Source organism: Bufo gargarizans, chromosome 4, assembly GCF_014858855.1.
Source record: "Bufo gargarizans isolate SCDJY-AF-19 chromosome 4, ASM1485885v1, whole genome shotgun sequence".
In the NCBI taxonomy this organism is placed as follows: domain Eukaryota; kingdom Metazoa; phylum Chordata; class Amphibia; order Anura; family Bufonidae; genus Bufo; species Bufo gargarizans.
The window spans coordinates 275,064,739-275,088,295 of record NC_058083.1 but is presented as its reverse complement, the minus strand read 5'-3'; the positions used below and the strand labels follow the sequence as shown (position 1 = coordinate 275,088,295).

The 23,557-nt window shown below is 44.2% G+C and overlaps 1 protein-coding gene across 1 annotated transcript in view; it reads left to right on the top strand.

Moving 5' to 3' along the window:
- Positions 1-23,557, top strand: part of RNGTT (RNA guanylyltransferase and 5'-phosphatase) — a 392,929-nt gene that overhangs the window by 78,788 nt on the left and 290,584 nt on the right. The gene's annotated exons all lie outside the window — the stretch shown is intronic.

Below are 23,557 nucleotides of genomic sequence, written 5' to 3'. Positions count from 1 at the left end.
TAAGGACACATGACGTACCGGTACGGCATGTTTCCCGAGTCCTTAAGGACACATGACGTACCGGTACGTCATGGCTTTAAATAGCGATGCCGGCGACGCGGGGGTTAATCGGAACGGGATGCCGGCTGAAATCATTCAGCCGGCATCCTGTAACAATGCAGGGGGGGGTCATTTGACCCCCCCGCATCGACGATCGCAGAAAACCGCAGGTCAATTCAGACCTGCGGTTTTCTGCGTTTCCGGTCCATTCGGGTGTCCTGTGACCCGATGAACCGGAAAAAGACTGCGATCGGTGGCGTAATTTTACACCACCAATCGCAGTCCGAGGATTTGCAGAGGCGGAGCTGGCCCTGGTGCTGAACGCCGCTGTCCAGGGTGCTGATTGGTGCAGGGGAGAGAGGCGCGAGATTCAAACTTCCTGCGCTCCTCTCTCCCCTCCTCTTCCTGTTCTGCACGAGCACCCGGCAGCATCGTCCAGCACCAGCTCCTGAGTCCCCCTAATCGCCATCCATCACCCTCCTGCACCCATCGCCACCCAGGTAGGTTAGGGTCAGTGAGGGAGAGGCACCTTTAGGCAGGGATAGAAGGGAAAAGTTAGAAAAAAAAAAAAAAAAAAAAAATCACATTTATTCCAAACTTTTTTTTTTCAGCTACCAGACCCCAGACCCCCCTGCCACTTGCCCCCCCCCCGCATCCCCCCCACCACCAGCCCCCCCCTCACCACCAGCCCCCCCCTCACCACCAGCCCCAGACCCCCCCACCACCACTTTTTTTTTTCTGCGTGCGCTGACTGGCCGGCACTTTTTAGCGTCCGTCCACTGTTAGCGCATCGCCCGCCCCACCGACCGCTGATCAGCGTTGAACCGCTGATCAGCAAGTTTGAACTTTTTTTTTTATTTTTTCTAACACTTGCCCATTTTTTTTGCCTGGACTTTTAGTACGTGAACACCCGTGCCCCCACACACACGCACATAGAATAAAGGTTTACACGCACGCACATACACACGCACACACACACACCCATGGCCCGCCGGGTGTTCTCGGCCGAGGAGGCATATGCCCAGATTGCCTCTGACTCTGAGAGCCCCAGTGAGGATGAGGATGACCCCACGTTCCTTTTGTCATCCGCATCCTCCTCATCATCATCGGATGACGATGAGCCACCAAGGCAGCGGAGACGCCGCCAGGCGGAGCCAGGGGCCACACATGCTAGGGATCCTGTGGCCCACCCTAGTACGAGCCGCCCTGGGGTTCGTACTGGTTTCCCGGCCCACCAAATAAGTTCACCGGAGCCCCCTGCCGATGAACTTAGCTGGTGTCCCCCAGTGGACTTTGAGCCTGAGATTCCGGATTTCGCTGGCAATCCTGGAATCCAGATTCCCACAGTGGGGTTTACTGAAATAGACTTTTTTAGTTTTTTTTTCAGTAACCCACTGGTGAATCTGATGGTGGAGCAGACGAATCTGTACGCCCAACAGTTCGTCGCTCAAAACCCGGGCTCATTTTTGGCTAGACCCGGTGGCTGGACGCCGGTCAGTGCAGCCGAGATGAGGACATTTTGGGGCCTCGTGCTGCATATGGGTCTAGTGCAAAAACCCAGTGTCAGGCTGTACTGGAGTGGGGACGTCCTATACCAGACCCCACTGTACAGTACGGCCATGACACGCTCCCGGTTTGAGGCCATCCGGAAATGTCTGCATTATTCCGATAATGCAGCATGTCCCCCCCGAAGTGATCCTGCCTATGACCGGCTGTACAAGATACGGCCGGTCATCGATCACTTTGGGGCCACATTTCAGCAGGCCTACGTACCTGGAAGGGAGGTCGCGGTTGATGAGTCTCTCGTTGCGTTCAAGGGGAGACTCAGTTTCCGCCAATACATTCCCACAAAGCGGGCGAGGTATGGCGTGAAGCTATACAAAATTTGTGAGAGTACCTCAGGGTACACTTACAAATTTCGTGTGTACGAGGGGCGAGATTCCCGGATTCAACCACCAGAATGTCCCCCCACTCTGGGTGTTACCGGGAAACTCGTGTGGGACCTTATGTACCCACTGCTGGATAAGGGTTACCACTTGTACGTGGACAACTTTTATACCAGCATTCCCTTGTTCAGGTCCCTTGCCGCCAGATCCACGTTCGCTTGTGGGACCGTGCGGAAAAATCAACGCGGCCTCCCTGCCCACCCCCTCCAGGTACCTATCCCCAGGGGTGAGACCCGTGCACTTACCAGTGGAAACCTGTTGCTGGTCAGGTATAAGGACAAGAGGGATGTCCTTATGCTGTCCACAATCCACGGTAACAGCACCACCCCAGTCTCTGTGCGAGGTACCACGGCAACGGTCCTCAAGCCCGATTGTATCGTCGCCTACAATCGGTATATGGGAGGAGTTGATCTCTCTGATCAAGTCCTCAAGCCATATAATGCCATGCGCAAAACCCGGGCATGGTACAAAAAAGTTGCGGTCTACATGGTGCAGGTTGCCATGTACAACTCTTTTGTACTATCCCGAAGCGCTGGCAGCACAGGGACATTCCTCCAATTCTATGAGGCAGTCCTCAAAGACCTGATCTTTTCGGACCGGGAAAGAGCAGGCCGGAGTACCTCGGGAACTGGAGGCGCCCGGATCGTCCCTGGCCAACACTTTCCAGGTGTGGTCCCCCATACTGGAAAGAAGGGACGAACCCAAAAAAGATGCAGAGTGTGTCACAAGAGGGGGATACGGAAGGACACCACTACTCAGTGTGACACTTGCCCCGATCATCCGGGCCTCTGCATTATCGATTGCTTCAGGGAGTATCACACTTCCATGGAGTACTAAATTTTTATAATCTCCAACAGTCCCCTAGAGAACATAAAACACTATGGCTCTCAGACTTTGGAGACACAGAAACAATTTTTTTTCCCCAAAAAAATATTAGTTTTAGTGCAGGCATCCTCAAACTGCGGCCCTCCAGATGTTGTAAAACTATAACTCCCAGCATGCCCAGACAACCTACAGCCATCAGCAGGGCATGGTGGGAATTGTAGTTTTACAACATCTGGAGGGCCGCAGTTTTAGGATGCCTGCTTAGTGTCTCCAAAGTCTGAGAGCCATACATATTGGGCATCGTCGCGTGCGTAAAAGTCGTCGCTATAAAAATAACATTTGACCAAACCCCTCGGATGAACGGTGTTAAAAATATAAAATAAAAACGGTGCCAAAACACCCATTTATGGCCCTGATTCTGTAGTTTGCAGAAACGCCCCATATGTGGTCGTAAATGGCTATATAGCCGCACGGCAGGGCATAGAACGAAGGGAACTCCATATGGTTTCTGGAAGGCAGATTTTGATGGACAGTTTTTTTTTTTGACACCACGTCCCATTAGAAGCCCCCCCTGATGTAGCCTAGACTAGAAACTCCAAAAAAGTGACCCCATCTAAGAAACTACACCCCTCAAGGTATTCAAAAGTTACTTTATAAACTTTGTTAACCCTTTAGGTGTTCCACAAAACTAAATAGCAAATGTAGAAAAATTTTAGAATTTAATTTTTTTGTTACCTTGCCTCAAAAAAGTGTAATATAGAGCAACCAAAAATCATATTTACCCCTAAAATAGTACCAAATCAACAACCACCTTATCCCGTAGTTTCCTAGATGGGGTCACTTTTATGGAGTTTCTACTCTAGGGGTGCATCAGGGGGCTTGAAAGGGTACATGGTGTAAATAAACCAGTCCAGCAAAATCTGCCTTCCAAAAACCGTATGGCGTTCCCCTTCTTCTATGTCCTGCCGTTTAGCCAAATAGTAGTTTACGACCACATTTGGGGTGTTTCTGCAAACTACAGAATCAGGGCAACCCATTTTGAGTTTTGTTTGGCTGTTAACCCATTTTTTTCAGTAATAAAGTAAGGGTTAAAATGGAAAATTTTCCAAAAAATAGAAATTTCTAAATTGTTTCTCCATCTGCCATTAACTCTTGTGGAACACCTAAAGGGTTAACAAAGTTTGTAAACCCAGTTTTGAATACCTTGAGGGGTGTACTTTCTTAGATGGAGTCACTTTTTTGAAATTTCTATTCTAGGGGTGCAACAGGGGGCTTCAAATGGGACATGGTATAAACAAAACCAGTCCTGCAAAATCTGCCTTCCAAAACCCATATGGCGTTCCCCTCTTTCTACGTGCTCCCGTTTGGCCAAACAGTAGTTTACGACCACATATGGGGTGTTTTTGCAAACTACAGAATCAGGGCAACCCATATTGAGTTTTGTTTGGCTGTTAACCCTTACTTTATTGCTGGAAAAAATGGGTTAAAATGGAAAATTTTCCAAAAAATAGAAATTTCTAAATTGTTTCTCCATCTGCCATTAACTCTTGTGGAACACCTAAAGGGTTAACAAAGTTTGTAAACCCAGTTTTGAATACCTTGAGGGGTGTACTTTCTTAGATGGAGTCACTTTTTTTGAAATTTTTATTCTAGGGGTACAACAGGGGGCTTCAAATGGGACATGGTATAAACAAAACCAGTCCTGCAAAATCTGCCTTCCAAAACCCATATGGTGTTCCCCTCCTTCTATGTCCTCCCGTTCGGCCAAACAGTAGTTTACGACCACATATGGGGTGTTTTTGCAAACTACAGAATCAGGGCAACCCATTTTGAGTTTTGTTTGGCAGTTAACCCTTGTTTTACTCCTGGAAAAAATTTATTATATTGGAAAATTTTCCAAAAAATAGAAATTTCTAAATTGTTTCTCCATCTGCCAATAACTCTTGTGGAACACCTAAAGGGTTAACAAAGTTTGTAAACCCAGTTTTGAATACCTTGAGGGGTGTACTTTCTTAGATGGAGTCACTTTTTTGAAATTTCTATTCTAGGGGTGCAACAGGGGGCTTCAAATGGGACATGGTATAAACAAAACCAGTCCTGCCAAATCTGCCTTCCAAAACCCATATGGTGTTCCCCTCCTTCTATGTCCTCCCGTTCGGCCAAACAGTAGTTTACGACCACATATGGGGTGTTTTTGCAAACTACAGAATCAGGGCAACCCATTTTGAGTTTTGTTTGGCAGTTAACCCTTGTTTTTTTCCAGGAAAAAATTGATTATATTGGAAAATTTTCCAAAAAATCTAAATTCTAAAAATGTATGTCCATTTGCCATGAAGTGTTGTGGAAGACCTAAAGGGTTAACAAAGTTTGTAAAAACAGTTTTGAATACCTTGAGGGGTGTAGTTTCTAGAATGGGGTCATTTTTGGGTGGTTTCTATTATGTAAGCCTCACAAAGTGACTTCAAACCTGAACTGGTCCATAAAAAGTGGGATTTTGAAGATTTCCGAAAATTTCAAAATTTGCTTCTAAACTTCTAAGCCTTGTAACATCCCCAAAAAATAAAATATCATTCCCAAAATGCTACAAACATGAAGTAGACATATGGGGAATGTAAAGTCATCACAATTTTTGGGGGTATTACTATGTATTGCAGAAGTAGAGAAACTGAAACTTTGAAATTTGCAAATTTTTCAAAATTTTTGGTAAATATGGTATTTTTTTATGCAAAAAAATTAACTTTTTTGACCCAATTTTAGCAGTGTCATGAAGTACAATATGCGACGAAAAAACAATCTCAGAACAGCCTGGGTAAGTCAAAGCGTTTTAAAGTTATCAGCACTTAAAGTGACAGTGGTCAGATTTGCAAAAAATGGCCTGGTCCTTAAGGTGAAATAGGGCTGTGTCCTTAAGGGGTTAAAGGGGTTGTCCGGGTTCAGCTTGACATAACTCCATTTTCACCCAGGCAGCCCCCCCTGACTTCAGCATCGGAGCAGTTCATGCTCCAATGTTGGGGTGGGCGATAAAAACGATATATGATATTATCGTCATGAATTTGGGCAACGATATAGATTCTAGTTATATTGCCATATTGCGATAGAAGACCACGGAGCGGTAGTGAATAGAAGAAGCTTCTAACTCACCGCTCCATGGCCTCCCGACTCTGCAACGTGCTGCACAGGCCAGGGCCTTACGTGCACACATCGTCAGCGCTCTGGCTGGCGCTGTGTGTGACGTCAGGTCCCTCCCAGTCCATGCTAGTAAGAAGACGCGGGGGCCCAGCCCCAAATCTACTGAGGGGTGGATGGCTAAGGCATGGGGCTGATGGCGCTGCCTGGGGGACATGATGGTGGCAAACTGGCAATGGCATGGGGCTGATGGCGCTGCCTGGGGGACATGATGGTGGCAAACTGGCAATGGCATGGGACTGATGGCGCTGTCTTGGTGACATGGGTGATATGGCAATGGCATGGGGCTGATGGCGCTGGCTGGGGGTATGATGATGGTGGCAATTGCATGGGGCTGATTGCGCTGGCTGGGGGACATGGATGATTTGGCAATGGCACATGGGGCTGGCTGGGGGACATAATGTTGGCAAACTGGCAATGGCATGGGGCTGATGGCACTGGCTGGGGGACATGATGGTGGCAATGATATGGGGCAGATGGCGCTGGCTGGGGGACATGATGATGGTGGCAATGATATGGGGCAGATGGCGCTGGCTGGGGGACATGGATGTTATGTCAATGGCACATGGGGCTGGCTGGGGGACATGATGTTGGCAAACTGGCAATGGCATGGGGCTGATGGCACTGGCTGGGGGACATGATGATGGTGGCAATGGCATGGGGCTGATGGCGCAGCCTGGGGGACATGATGATGGTGTCAATGATATGGGGCAGATGGCGCTGGCTGGGGGACATGGATGATATGTCAATGGCACATGGGGCTGGCTGGGGGACATGATGGTGGCAAACTGGCAATGGCATGGGGCTGATGGCACTGGGTGTGGGACATGATGATGGTGACAATGGCATGGGGCTGATGGCGCTTGGCTGGGGGACATGGATGATGGCAATGGCATGGAGCTGATGGCGCTGGCTGGGGGACATGGATGATTATGACCATGTAATTTGTATACATACAGAAGAAAATAATATATTGCGATATATCGTTATATTGCATTATTGCAATATAGATTTTAGGCCATATCGTCCCAGTCCTACTCAGATGCTCTCCTTTGCCCTGCGCTAAATCGTGCAGGGCAAAGGCATTTTCAGGAGTGATGAACTGGGCTCTCCTAGTCACCGAACACACACTGCCAGGCGGAAGTAATCCAATCTGATTGGCTGTCAGGAAGCTGCTGACCAAAGCTAATGTGTATGAAAAGTGAGGGAAGGCAGTATCCTGAGAAGGTCCTCATATTGTGGTGTTTAAAACAGCTGTAACTAAGGGAAAAGCTCAAGGAAAACAAAGGTATGTCAAAGACTGTTTTATGCATAAGGCTGCAGCAGCAGTAAGGCTACTTTCACATTTGCGTTCAGAGCGGATCCGTCGGAGACGGATCCGCTCTTATAATGCAGACGATGGATCCGTTCAGAACGGATCCGTCTGCATTATATTGTAAAAAAAATTCTAAGTGTGAAAGTAGCTCAGACAGATCCGTCCAGACTTTACATTGAAAGTCAATGGGGGACGGATCCGTTTGAGAAAAAAAAGCCCTATTGTGTCAAATTCAAACGGATCCGCCCCCATTGACTTACATTGTAAGTCTGGACGGATCCGTTTGCCTCCGCACGGCCAGACGGAGCGGAGGCCAAACGGTGCCAGACTGAGGCATTCTGAGCGGATCCGCATCCACTCAGAATGCATTAGGGCTGGACAGATGCGTTCGGGGCCGCTTGTGAGAGCCTTTGAACGGAACTCACAAGCGAAGCCCCGAACGCAAATGTGAAAGTAGCCTAACCTATGCTAAAATTGATTTTTATTTTTTATTTTTTTTGAAAACATGACAGTTACACTTTAAAGAAGCATTCCCATCAATGTTTTTCTTTAAACCCAAAGATGTGTCAACAAGTTTGTCAACAGTTCTCAACAGCCTTTATCTGATATTCTGTTTATAATTACAAAAAAAAAGTTATTCTCCTGCCTGGGAAAAGCCAGCCGTTTTTTTAGTTCCAACATTGTCATATACTAGGGCGAATCCTCCTGCAGTCCATGTATCTAAAGACTTCCTAGACTCCAGATCCATTGACCTCAAGCATCATAATCCGTTTGTGATTCGGCTCTTAGAATTTGTGCTAAATCCCAATTACTTTGTGTTTAATGACAGTTTCTACCACCAGCTCAGGGGAGCCCATGTGCCCCAACTTACGCTAACTTGCTCCTGGGCTGGTGGGAGGACACTGTTGTCTTCACTGAAGACTTGATGAAATGGACCAGACATATAATGTTTTCGTCGAGATTCATCAACGACATTCTGTTGCTCTGGTCAGGGACTCCAGACGAGTTGAAATGCTTCATGTAGGATTTAAACAGAAACCATATTGGTCTGTTTTTTTTACACATGAACTGCAGTATCAAAGCATAACTTTTCTGGATGTACAAATCAGTAGAAGCACTAACAACACCTTAACGACTACATTGTATCGAAAGCAGACATCAACAAACAGCCTGCTTAGGTGGGAAAGGTTTTTACCCTAAACAGTTGAAACGGGGAATCCCTAAAGGGCAATTTCTGCGAGTACGCAGAAACTGCTCAGACCAAACAGAATTCAGAAACCAGGCCTCCATACTATTCCATCGCTTCAAGCAGAGAGGCTACTCAGTTGCATGTCTGTATGAGGCTTGGAATCGGAGTCCGTGGACAGGTCTACACTCATCCACTCTGATGGTAAACACAAAACGTCAAAAGAGGCCATTAGAATTATTGGAACATATGATACGGAGTCCCACCAGGTCCGGGAAATAATAGGACATTATTGGTCACTATTAAAATCTGACCCGGATCTATCGGATCTTCTCCCTGACCGCCCATTGATCACCTTCAGACAAGGTCGAAGTATTGGGGATCAGTTAGTGCATAGCCATTTTGAAGCGCCTCCAGCACAAAACACCTGGCTTATGGATAGAAGGACTGGCACCCACAAATGTGGAAAATGTAAGGCCTGCTCGTTTATCGAAGTAGGTAATGCCTTCTCCAATAGTAATTGGGACCACACGTATATGGCTCGCTCCTTCGTGAACTGTAATACGGAAGGCTTAGTGTGTATGGCACAATGTGGGTGCAACCTGAGCTATGTAGGGAAAACATGTAGGACCTTTAAAAAGAGAATACTGGAACATGTTGGTGATGTCCGCCATAAACGCGACAAACCACTGTCCAGACATGTTGTACTCCAGCATGGAACGGATCCCAGCATATTACCTTTTTTCATGATAGAGACAATCAAACATTCTATCAGGGGTGGTGACATAGACACTATCCTAAGACAAAAGGAGTCGAAATTGATTCCTGTGTTAAGCACAATGTCACCACTGGGACTCAATTCGAACATTGATTTCTCTTGCTTTTTATAGCCTGGCCATAGATTATGCTATAATGTACCCTCACTCTTATGTAGATAGTGTCGACCAGAAGAAGGGGAGGTTATGTAGCCATCTCCAACACTATACTTCTCCACTTTCTCTTAGATTGAAGGAGTTGAACGTTAAAATAAATAGATTAAAAACAAAAACATCTACCTGGCATAGAAATGAACTGTGTAGAATGTAATATATAACTTTACAGTTAGACATGGAATAATCACCTCTCCATGCCTCTATTAGTGCTATGAGGGATATACCCTTAATCCCCCACGTACATCTGCAACTTAAACAATACGGGGCTCATTCATATTGTGTGTAAAAGAGTATATATTTGCACTGGTAGTATGACATGGAGAACTGGGGAGCCCACCTAGTATTAATGCCTGATTTGACCGTCCAAGACGTGCGTGAGAATGACGCGATATCACCACTTGACAATTGATGCAGCCTTTTGACCGGTGACCTAGCAACAGGCTGTCATGCGATACTTCACCGCCAAGCGTTCCATCTCAGAGTGAGGCCTGGCTTCATCACATGGGGTCTACGTAGCTATGCGCCATCACGTGACCACTGTGAATGATGCAGCTATGCATAAATCACGTCATTAATGGACGTGGTTACGTAACGTGGGACGCGTCACCCAGAAACGCCCACACCATCCAGTAAGAAACAAGGCTAAGTGAATTGAACTAAGAACACGCCGATACTGGCCCCGTCCATATCTATACTTGGCGGACTATTTAAATCACAGCCAGAGCTGCATCCGGTGACCTTACATTGAATCTATTGAGGCACCGGCGCAGGTAAGTCTCTAGAAGCATGGGTGACCTGAGTCACTGGAAAAAAGGTTAGTAATATAGTTACTGGGAAGGCTAAACGCTCCATCATCTCTCCCCTACAGACCACCACAGGTCAAGCTGGAACACCTCTAGGTAGTCGTACTCTTCAGGGGGCGTTTGGAACCATCCCTATGTAGCCTGTCATGGGCACGCAAGTACCACAATCAATATTCTATGATGTGGTGCATATAAGAGATCAGATGTGATACCTGTATTTGCTAGCACTTCTTTATTACTGTGTATCTGGATGTGGTGCGGCACCTTCAAGGCACTTTTGGCCTTGCTGGTTTTTCTGACCATACAGGGATAATGTCCACTGTAATTATTTTGCATAGGGATTATATTTGGTCTATTGGTCTAACGGTACTATAAATTACCATAAGAGTTATTTGTTATGTATAACTAATGTACGACTGCCATGAATGATAGCCGGAGACGGATGACAACTGGATCTAGTGTCATTAGTGATGAGGAAGACTGTGTTCTCTTCATGTAAATATATCGATGCCTATTAGGTCACTGTATCGAGTGTCCCCTGATGAGCCCAAGTTATTGGGTAGGCGAAACAACAGTGTGCTGTCCACATCAGTATGTCTGTTCCGTAGCCCCGCAAAAAAAATTGAACATGTCATATTCTTGTCCGTTTTGCAGACAAGGATAGGCATTGTTACAATGGATCCACAAAAAAATGGCTGCCATACGGACTTCATGCGTTTTTGTTGCTGATCCGCAATTTGCGGACGGCAAAACACACATATAGCCTAAAGGGAATATGTCATATTGTTTAAATCATGCTTTTATATAAAACATTTATTTTTTCACACAAGGCCCTAAATGTGTTGAGACTTTGTCTTTTGAGAGCAACTACATGGGCCATAGATGCAATGGACAGGAGCATTGACTTCTATGGGAGCGTTTTCTAGACATGCTTTATTTGTGCAGAGGTCAGGAGGGAGCTGATAAGCTGTGGTATTGCCTATTGCAAATTGGGTTGCATCAGGTATTGAACCTTCGATACCCAATCAATACTTTTTCACCTGGATCGATACAATAAAGGTATTTGCTTTTTCTCGATACTAGGCTGCACTACTGCGCAGCTTAGTATTTTTTAATCATTCGAGAACATGGCGCGCGTCGTGCTCTCAACAGGAGCACAGTGGAGAAGGAAGAAAGTCCCTCCCACTATGACGCGGCCGCCAATTAAAACATTAAAAGGAGGGTGCTCTGAAGATGCCACTGCGCCATCATTGAAAATAATTAACCCCTAAAAGCAAATGTATGGAGCGGGCGGCTGCCTCCTTCATACATGGTGAAATTCTACTGAACCCCCATCATTTAACCCCCGCACTGGCCACCAATGAATATAATACTGGGGAGGGAGGGGGGGCCGCACTGGCCACCAATGAATATAATACTGGGGAGGGAGGGGGGGGGGCCGCACTGGCCACCAATGAATATAATACTGGGGAGGGAGGGGCGGCCGCACTGGCCACCAATTAATTTAATACAGGGGAGGGAGGAGGGCACCTGAGGGGTTAATTGTGCGGATCACAGCCCCCTGTAAGAGATCAGGTGCTGCCAGGCAGCAGGGGGCAGTTATGTACACAGTTCTTTTAGTATATTCTAACTTGAAGCGTCCCCATCACCATGGGAACGCCTCTGTGTTAGAATATACGGTCAGATCTGAGTTTTCACAAAGTGAAAAATCAGATCTGAAAAAAAAAAACTGTTATGCAGACGGATCCGTTCTGAACGGATACCATCGTTTGCATTATAGGAGTGGATCCGTCTGTGCAGACTCCATTTTATTCTGGAGCATGTTTTTCTGATTGCAAGTTTAGGGATTAATGACCAATTGGGCGTTACCATTCCTCTTTTCAAAGAGGTGTCCCTGCACACTCTACCACTTCCAGCACTGATTGCATAGTCTCTGAAGGTGGAAGGGCACACCCCAAAATGTCACAATATAGAATCCTAAGAATGGACGCTGTAAGCAGGAACACTCTACCAGAGGCAGAAAAAAACGTCACGCTGCAGAGGAGAACTTCAAACAATTTATTAATTTATAAAAAAAAGGAAAACCATTTTTTGTTTAAAAATAAATAAATAAGTATATAAATGTATACTTACTTGAGGTTCTCCGCTGCAGCATGTGGCAGTGTGTTCCTGCTTCCAATCGTCTCTGGCATCCTTTAGTGTCCGACGCTCAGTGCAGCAGCCTGGTCCCTCCCTCCGGTGGGTAGCCGACCTTCACTTGACCCTAGTGTTGTGCCTAGTCAAAGGGTAAGGTTCCTCCTTCTTTGGTCTTGCCCGTGTCCCTTGAGAATACTACACTGGAAGCACCCCCTCTTTATTTTGTTTTCATAGAATGGACGCTGTGAAATAGTTATTTACTGAAACAGACGTGTCAGGAGAGGTGTCATTTCCTCTTTAAAGGGGTTATCCACTAATTAATATTGATGACTTATCATCAGTATAGGTCATGAATATTAGATGGGTGGTCCCAGGACCCCTGCCAATCAGCTGTTAGATGAGACTGGCCCTCTAGGAGTGCTGCCGTCTTTTCCTTGGTCATGTGATGTCACTAGACATCGGTCACATGACCTAGTCGCAGCTCAGCCCCATGGAAGTGTATAGGGCTAAGCTGCTATACAATTTTGGCGCTGTGCTTGGATAGCTGCTGGGAGCTGGCTACTCTCACCAGAGCTATGGACTCTGACCCCTGCCGATCTTATAATGATGAGGATAGGTCATCAATATATATTACTGGATAACCCCTTTAAGGAGTGATTTCAACACAGGTAAAACTTTAGGAAAAGGATGTACTTATAGCGTGGCTTTTCAATTCTTTAGAAATAAAATAAGCTCACCGGTATGTGCCGCTGTAGTGGAAGCGTGCTCTCTCAATGTGCTTTGTTGTAATAGAAAATACAGTCGATATTAATAGAAGACAACAGTGGAAATTGTTGTCTGTAAATTAGAAGTGGGAATTTGCATTGAAACTAGATGAAAAGCTAAAAAACAAATGTTGCATTTTTACAGAGGTTAGCAGAAAATAGAAGCAGATCACTTGTTTGGAAGGATTAGAACAGAAAATACATTACATTTTTCAATAGCTGTTTAATGGAAAAAAAGCTGCATAACAACAGTAAGCTTCGGGCCATGGTCGAAATCTCTATAAATGCTTGTATAGACGTACAAATAATGAACAGCGTTCTCTTCTGATTTTCTCCCAGAAATATAGTCTTATACATAGTATTGTGAAATCCAGCAGAGGAACAGCCTGCCAGATTTCACCTTATCCCAGTATAGCCAGATAATGCCGTGAACCGCCAGATCCCCACTTTCCTTGAGAATGCTGGCTTTCTGTCAGACAAAAAGTCGGGCATGCAGGACATTTTGTCTGTCCGAAACCGGCATTTATGCGTCCAGATCCCAAGCATTATCCTGGTGTGCCGGATGCAGTGAGCTCTGGCAGGCTGTTCCATTGCCAGAAAAGCCTGCCAGATTTCACAACGCAGATGTGAATTTAGCCTTAAAGGGGTTGTCTCACTTCAGCAAATGGCATTTATCATGTAGACAAAGTTAATACCAGGCACTTACTAATGTATTGTGATTATCCATATTGTCTCCATTGCTGTCTGGATTCATTTTTCCATCACATTATACAATGCTCATTTCTATGGGTTGCAGCCGGCGCTGCAGCACAGACACAAGATGGTCGGCCACCGAATCTGGCCACCAGAGACCTATGCTTTTTCCTATAGAGTACACGCATGGCCACCACTGCTCATAAACCCTGGCTATTTGCAGTGTCTAATGTGATTGAAAAGTGAATCGAGTCAGCAAAGGAGACCATATGGACAATCACAGTACACTAGTAAGTGCCTTGATTTAAAGCTGTTGTGTCATCTCAAGCATTGGTGGCATATCTCTAGCAAAGATAGTGAATGAGCGCCACTTCCTCTTCAAGCAGCTGGGTGTCAGACCCCCACCAATCAGATATTGATGACCTAATCTGATGATAGGCCATCAATGGCAGTGCAGCCCTTTTAATATTTTGTTGCACAACTTCTTGAGGCAATCATTGCAGTCAAGCGATTTCTGTAACTCTCAATGAGACTTATGCGCCTGTCCACAGGTATTTTGGCCTACTCCTAGTGAGCAAACTGCTTCAGCTTTCTCAGGTTTGAAGGGTGCCTACTCCAGACGGCATGTTTCAGCTCCTTCCACAGATGTTCAATAGGATTTGGATCAGGGCTCATAGAAGGCCACTTCAGAATAGTCCAATGCTTTCCTGTTAGCCATTCTTGGATGACCAAGCTTTTGGGTAGCACTTTTAGCTCCAGAATGCCTTGATGGTCTTGGGATTGCATTGTGACCTGCAGAGTTTCAAGACACAGCAAAGCAGCCCCAAAACTTAACTGAGCCTCCTCCATGTTTCACTGTAGGAACAGTGTTCTTTTCTTTGCTTCATTTTTGCGTCAGTGAACACAGCGCTGATGTGACTTGCCAAAAAGCTCCCGTTTTGTAACATCTGTCCCAAGGGCATTCTCCCAGAAGCTTTCTGGCGTGTCAATATGCATTTTGGCATATTCCAGTCTCAGTTTCAGGTGACTACCTCTTGAAGCTCATCAAGAGAATGCCAAGAGTGTGCAAAGCAGCAATCAAAGCAAAAGGTGGCTACTTTGAAGAACCTAGAATATGACATATTTTCCGTTGTTTCACACTTTTTTGTTATGTATATAATACCACATGTGTTAATTCATAGTTTTGATGCCTTCAGTGTGAATCTACAATTTTCATAGTCATGAAAATAAAGAAAACTCTTTGAATGAGAAGGTGTGTCCAAACTTTTGGTCTGTACTGTACTTTATGACGCTATATGAAGCCAGAAAGAAAGGATCAGAGCACAGCGTTAGAAGTGTTAAAATGTAATGTGGTACTTTCCTGTGACTGACTTTTATGTTTTTCTAATCAATCTACTTGAACATAAGATATGTTTCGGATAATGACAATTGATTCCTTTGTAAAAGACGTGTCAGATACTTCACTAGCGTCCTCTTTACATAGCAGTAGCAGCGCCTTGAAAAGGGCAGCAATTGTAATTGATTATTATTAAATGCTACCTGTGTGAGGACTGCATTAAATAGCTGCCAGATTGGTTTCCAAACTTTTATTTTCCCTGAATTGTAGGAGAAAGCGTTTTTGATGTAAGTGATGTGTGGGATAGAGATGTATTATCTCCATGGGATTCACGTTCATCAAAAAGTCTTCATGTTGTTTAGTAGGTTTCATCAGGCAGTTTCCTGAAGTCCAGGGTATTTTAATGCTGTATTATCTCTAGTAATGTTTAAATCTAGATCATATATGTACCTGCAATATATTCACCATCTTTGTGCCACTGGTGCACAATTGAAAGTGCACTTGATCATGTGGTTTGGTAGTGGACTATTGAGTAGAACGTTTTGGGGGGAAAAAAAATATACGGTTTATTTTTGCTTGCACCTTTTTGAAACATTTTATAAGACAAAGGAGATTTCTGAATTCAGGATATTGATGCCCTATCCTCAGGTTAGATAAACAATATCCGATAATTGGGGGGCTGAATCTCGATGCCTCCACCAATCAACTGTAGCATGCAGTCTACTTACTATCTTGATGCAGACTATTCAAGTAAATGAGACTATTCAGATTCCCACTCACGGGGCTGTGGCGTTAGTAAGGATAGTTTTGACTCCATCTCCTACTCCAGCAGTTTATCATGCTCCAACTCCGACTCCTTCATAAATGGCTAATAATTTAGTTATAACAAGTTTACTGTAGAAATTTTTTTAACTTTTTTTATTTTTTTACTATCTTGTAAGTAATCTGAATACTTGGTAAGAATTTGAACCATATTTATTGAAATACAATTTTGGTAATTTTGGGAAATAATGCACTATGCGTTTGATAACTAGAAAACACTTTTATATACTTAATTTTAAGAAATCTATGAATTTGTTCGCAGACAAAGTTATAAAAGCTATATATGTGTCCTGAAAATGTAGAGTATCACGTGCAGATCTAAATAGGAATAAAAGAAATGTAACAGGTGTAGCTGCTATATTTATTGATTGTCATAAAAGGGGTTGTCTGGGAATAAATATGTTTTCATAGGTGCATGTGCAGTACCCCAGAACAGGGTAACTGCAGAGTTAATTGTTATATTATCTGGTTAAGTGAAATGTTTCTATTTGCTGTATCTGCCTACGCAATAGTATTGTATGAATGGGTCACGGTTAAGCACCTTGACTTAGCCCCTTTTAGGTTGCCAGGAGGGCATTCTAGTCGAGCTGTGCTACAGAGAGATGTGGGATTGCTCAGAGCTAGGCCCGAGTTTCAGAGAACCGTCACCCAAACTAGGAGGCCTAGAATCTGTAAGGCTTGACATTGGAGTCACAGAGCAAGGTATTGTGCAGGTTTATGGCCTAGATAGATTTTGCTGCTGTGAAAGGGAACATTGTTAACACACCCTTCCACACTGTGAGATGGTTTGGCCAGCCATATCTTAAATCTGTATCCCTCAACTGAGAATTATAGAACCTATAACAAAAACTTCAAGTGCATGCCTAGGCTTCTACCGAGAGACCTTAGAAAGGCAGAGAGAAGGAGTACCCTGACCTCCATAATTGCTGCTATCCCTCCATAGTTTGGTATTGGGAAAGAATTGCACTGTGGACTGCCTTGATACTGTTGGGTGTACTACTACTTCTATTTTGCACTTTAGTAAAGAGAGACCTATTGGCATTCTCACTGACTCCATCACCATTTACCAGCCATTGCACCTGCATCCATACTCCTGCCTTGTACCCAGCCAAAACACTTAACACCAAGGGCACCCCAACTGTCACCAGGTAGGAGCCCCAACACCAGGGTGCTCCACTAGGGAAGAAGGGAATGCGCCCTTCTATCACTACACCGCCTTAGGAGGATATCGGTGTGAGAATTGCCACTGTGATTTACGTGAACAACCATCCTTGCTAGGGTCTATCTGCCAGTCTCTGGCTTGTTTGCTTCCTCTCACTCTTGGCATGAACATCTGCTGTACTGCAGCCAACAATTGTCGATAAGAGACATTTCACCTCTGAAGCCGGATATTGGCTACAGTGGTGCAGATGATCATGCCTGTGCAGGGAACGAATAAAACAACCTGTGGATCCGAAAATAGACACGAGAGCTGGCATGCAGGACCGGAGCAGCGGAGAGTAGGTAAGTGCGACTCTTTCCATAGCAGAGGAAGGCTGTGGTCACCTACGTTACTTATTCCTGGGCAATCCCTTTAAAGGGAATGTGTCACCCACATTTTATTTTCTGCTAGTTAAAAGCAAGTAGCAACACATCTTTCTTTTTTTTTTTTAATAATCTGTTTTTATCTATCAACATTTAGAAAGTATTTAGAGAATTGCTTTACAGCAGCCCCATGGAAACAATGGACAGGACTTCTATAGGAGAATTTTCTAGGCATGCTCTGTGACTTGTGCAGAGGTCATTGTACAAGGAAAGAATAGATACGCTCACCTGTTATTGTTGGATCCCGTGTTGGGCTACTTTCACACTATCATTTTTTGCGGATCTGTCATGGATCTGCAAAAACGCTTTCGTTACAATAATACAACTGCATGCATCCGTCTATTGTATTGTGCCAGGTTGTGTCAGAGAAAACGAAGCAGTGCCAAATGGATCCGTCCTGGCACACAATGTAAGTGAATAGGGACGGATCCGTTTTCTATTGTGCCAGATTGTGTCGGAGAAAACGAAGCAGGGCCAAACGGCACTCAATGTAAGTCAATGGGGAGGATCGGTTTGGCTGCAGGCAACATTATGGTGTCAGACTCCAGAGCGGAAGGCAAACTGATGCATTCTGAGCGGATCCTTTGACATTCAGACATTTGTTTAAATATAGATATTGACATGAAAAAATCTAATCATTTAAAAATGTGGTTAAAGGATAACTGTCATATTTTATTTTATTTTTTTGCAAAAGTGTAGGGCAAGTGATGGGTAACAATTTTGCAATAGACTTTATTTAGCCAAAACGAAACTGGTGCTGAAATGGCCCTTAGCAGCACTCTTCAAATGAGCGTTGCTAAGGGCCATCCGTCTCCGATTAGAAAAGGGGAGACGGTCTGTGCAGACGCTGTGCTTCTGCCTCGTGCTTCCCTGGGAGACAGAAGGCTGGGCACAGGAGTCTTAGGAGTTAAAATTGCATTTATATTCCCCCTTTCTATGCAATCTAATGCTCCGTAACATTCACTGACCTGCGATCCCTGTGATAATAATTCATGAAGCAGCCGCCGGAAGTAGAAACATGTGCATTTCGTTTCCGTTCCGCAAAAGAATAGAACGGACAAGGATAGGACGGTTCTATTAGGGGCCAGTTGTTCCGTGCTGCAAAATGCAGAATGCACATGGACATAATCTATAGTTTTTGCGGATCTGTATTTTGCGAAGAAGCAAAATACATACGGTCGTGTGCATGAGCCCTTAGGGTAAGTTAACACAGAGCTTTTTGGAGGAGGTTTTGAGAGAGATTTTCCTGAATGTTTTTCAGGCAAATCCAGAAGTGGATTTGAAAGAAATCAGAAATATAAAGGAAGGACTTGTAATTATTCTTCCTGCTGGATCAACTTCTAATTTTGAATGAAAAATGGAAACCTACCCTTATTGTAACCGTTTAAAATCAGCATCTGAACACTGTCATAGAGACTGAGCACAGAACATGTAGAAAAAAAGATTTATGAGAGGCAGCAATTATTATTCTCTGTTTGCAGATGGGTATTTCTTCTCGGCCATTAAACACAATCGCCCTTCACCAAATAAGTGATTTGCTCCATATCACAGATACATTGAATAGGCAGAAATTGACTATGCAGAGAGAAATTGGAAAATTGCGATCATATGAAATAAGTATTTGTGATCAGGGTTTTGCTTCAGTGATCACATTGAAGGCTTCAGCTGCGATCTTCTGTGCTAAATTGTAGACAAACTGTAATAGTTAGGACAGATTTGCTGGCATTTGCTGGTATCTATTTCTGAAGGCGGTAGAAGATAATAACAAAAAAGTTGGCATAGAAAATTATAGGATGCTGTGAAAATGCTCAATGGATGGTTTAATTATAGGCATTTAGTAGAGATTTTGAACTTGTTAATCATTATCAAAGGAAAAGGATTTTAAGTCAATTGAATATAATGAGGACACAACAATCTTTCTGCCTCGGTCCCTTCTTCTCTTACCATCCGAGAGTTGAAGGCTCGGTCTGACTTTAGCCTTTGTGTTTGTTGCAAGTTATTCTGCGTCGTGATGAGGATCAACGCCCGGGCTTTGTAAATGGATGCAACTGTTTGGTCACTCTAGGAATACAAGAGAAGCGTAACAGATTATATTTATTCTACACAGCTACAACAAATACTTATGTTGCCTGAATGCCCCCTAGTTTGTCTGCTGAATCCAGGGTGGAACAAATCCCAAGAGCCTGGTTGGCGGTGCTCCTAAAATAATTGTTGTTGTTTCTTCCCTGGCTAATAGATCAGCTTCTTCCTTGGCTTTTTCCTATACACTTATATATTCCTTAATTCAAGTGAAAGAAAATCTTAAAGGGGTATTCCCATCACATACAATTGGGGTATATCGCTAGGATATGCCCCCATTGTCTGATAGGTGCAGGTCACACCTGTGGGACCCGCACCTACAAGGAGAACAGAGCGGGGAGAGCTGTGGCTGGAGGACCCTAGGTTTCCCGGACCGTGTTCGTCCACCACCAAGCACTGCTTCCATACAAGTGAATGGGAGCGCACATGCAGCCCCTGCTGCCATTCATTTCTATGGGACAGATGGAAATAGCTGAGCCAGCACTCTATTTTCGGTGGCCCCATTAAAATGAATGGAGGGCCGCTGCGCATGCCCCCACCACCAAATTATTGGAGCCGTATCAGATAATCAAATGTGGCCATAGTTAGCCAATGGAGTGGTCCTCACTACTCGGTGGGGAGTGTTCTTCAGTACTGTTGTGCAATTAATCCGGACAGTTTATCAGGTGCTAGAACTACTGGTCTGATTAAGTAGTGGGAGGCGGATGTGATGGGTGACAACTTTGACCCTTCACTGTTTCAGCTTGACAACAAAATTCCCGCTTCGCTTCAGCTTGCCTTGAATCTTGCCTGACCTGCACAGATCTTGACCTTTTATTGAAAATCTTTGGAAATCAATGGAAACACTATAAATGGACCATTTGTGAGAGTGCCCAAGGTCATTGCCCAGCCTCACTAATGCGCTTGGTGAAGAATGAATGTTAATCCTTGTAAACACGTTACAAAATGTGATGGAAAGGTTTCTTAGCAGCAAAATGCCAATTTAAACTCATGTTTAACAGCCATGGTTTTTAGAGTAACATGATAACTAACCCATGTTCAAGTGATTACACTCTTTAAGCCATATACTGGCAAATACCTCTTTTACAGAGCATCACCTTTATGGTTGCATAAAACATCATATAGCCTCACTAGTGGCATTAGTTGTCAGTAACCACTTGGCACTCACCACTAATGTTTGTTTTTGGAGATTGCATGGCTGTGTGCTTGATTTTATTTATCTGATTGCAATGGGTGTGTCTGAATCACATAAAGTCAATAATTAGTAGAGGTGTTGGACATGTGGACATGTATCTCTATTTTTCAACTCTGCTAACTATATATATATATATATCTATATATATATATATATATCTATAGTAAGAGAGTCCAGCGGGAGCACCAAACAGGAAGCGGGTGCAGTGTCCACAGGGGCCGCGGCAACACCCCCAACACTTGAAGAAAATGGACTGCACTCCAATTAAAAGTGAAAAATAGTGAACTTTTATTCACCCATATTGTGGCAACTTTTGCGACGTTTCGGCTCACAAGAGGCTGGAAGAAGGCTCTTGTGAGCCGAAACGTCGCAAAAGTTGGCACAATATGGGTGAATAAAAGTTCACTATTTTTCACTTTTATATGGAGTGCAGTCCATTTTCTTCACGTGTTATATATATATATATATATATATATATATATATATATATATTATACATACACACACACACACACACACACACACATACTTTTCGCTATATACAGCCAGATCCATAAATATTGGGACATCAACACAATTGTAACATTTTTGGCTCTATGCACCACCACAATGGATTTTAAATGAAACAAACAAGATGTGCTTTAACTGCAGATTGTCAGCTTTAATTTGAGGGTATTTACATCCAAATCAGGTGAACGGTGTAGGAATTACAACAGTTTGCATATGTGCCTACCACTTGTTAAGGGACCAAAAGTAATGGGACAGAATAATAATCATAAATCAAACTTTCAAACTTTTTAATACTTGGTTACAAATCCTTTGCAGTCAATTACAGCCTGAAGTCTGGAACGCATAGACATCACCAGACGCTGGATTTCATTCCTGGTGATGCTCTGCCAGGCCTCTACTGCAACAGTCTTCTGTTCCTGCTTTTTCTTGGGGCATTTTCCCTTCAGTTTTGTCTTCAGCAAGTGAAATGCATGCTCAATCAGATGCAGGTCAGGTGATTGACTTGGCCATTGCATAAGATTCCACTTCTTTCCCTTAAAATACTCTTTAGTTGCTATTGCAGTATGCTTTGTGCCATTGTCCATCTGCACTGTGAAGCGCCGTCCAATGATTTCTGAAGCATTTGGCTGAATATGAGCAGATAATATTGCCTGAAATACTTCAGAATTCATCCTGCTGCTTTTGTCAGCAGTCACATCATCAATAAATACAAGAGAACCAGTTCCATTGGCAGACATACATGCCCATGCCATGACACTACCACCACCATGCTTCACTGATGAGGTGGTATGCTTATGATCATGAGCAGTTCCTTTCCTTCTCCATACTCTTCTCTTCCCATCACTCTGGTACAAGTTGATCTTGGTCTCATCTGTCCATAGGATGTTGTTCCAGAACTGTGAAGGCTTTTTTTTAGATGTCGTTTGGCATACTGTAATCTGGCCTTCCGGTTTTTGAGGCTCACCAATGGTTTACATCTTGTGGTTAACTCTCTGTATTAACTCTGGTGAAGTCTTCTCTTGATTGTTGACTTTGACACTCATACACCTACCTCCTGGAGAGTGTTCTTGATCTGGCCAACTGTTGTGAAGGGCTGTTTTCTTCACCAGGGAAAGAATTCTTCGGTCATCCACCATAGTTGTTTTCTGTGGTCTTCTGTGTCTTTTGGTGTTGCTGAGCTCACCGGTGCTTCCTTCTATTTAAGAATGTTCCAAACAGTTGTTTTGGCCACGCCTAATGTTTTTGCTATCTCTCTGATGGGGTTGTTGTGTTTTTTCAGCCTAATGATGGCTTGCTTCACTGATAGTGACAGCTCTTTGGATCTCATCTTGAGAGTTGACAGCAACAGATTCCAAATGCAAATAGCACACTTGAAATTAACTCTGGACCTTTTATCTGGGATAATGAGGGAATAACTCACACCTGGCCATGGAACAGCTGAGAAGACAATTGTCCCATTACTTTTAGTCCCCTAGCAAGTGGGAGGCACATATCCAAACTGTTGTAATTCCTACACACTTGTAATTCCTACACCCATGTGTTCGCCAGCGAACACATGCAATCTGCCATCTTAACTGACAAGTCCGGCGAGGCACAGATAAGTCCTTACCTGTGCCTGTGCGTGAGTCGGTCTGAAATGAAATGCGGTCTCCGGGCGCAGGCAGCTCAGAGAACAGCCTCTGGGGACCGTTCTTGGAACTGCCTGCTCCCGGAGACCACATTTCATTTCAGACCGGCTCGCGCACAGGTAAGGACTTACCTGTGCCTCGCCTGACCTGTCAGTTAAGATGGCAGATCGCATGAGTTCGCTGGTGAACACTGCAAACTGGCCATCCCTGCTTATACACCACTCACTCCAGCTGTGTAAAGTGGTTATGGTTAGCTATGTTTATGACTTTCACTCCAGATTTATCATTAAGACTTTTTTTTTTTTTTTTACGTCACAGTCTCACTCCAGTAGGAGGGTCGAGTAGGGAAACTGGAGTAGCTTTTATAGACAAAGTGTTTGTTTCATCCCTAAACCTATCAAATAACCTGTGACTTTTGATAAATGTGGTATAAAGTAAAGGGCCCTATACGCAGGCCTACAATTGAACAGATCATCGCTAGGGATGAGCGAACCTGAACTTCACTGGGTTTGGGGTTCGGGTGGGTTGGGAAAACGGAATATAACAAAATATTCATAGTCAGAATGCAAAACAGAATC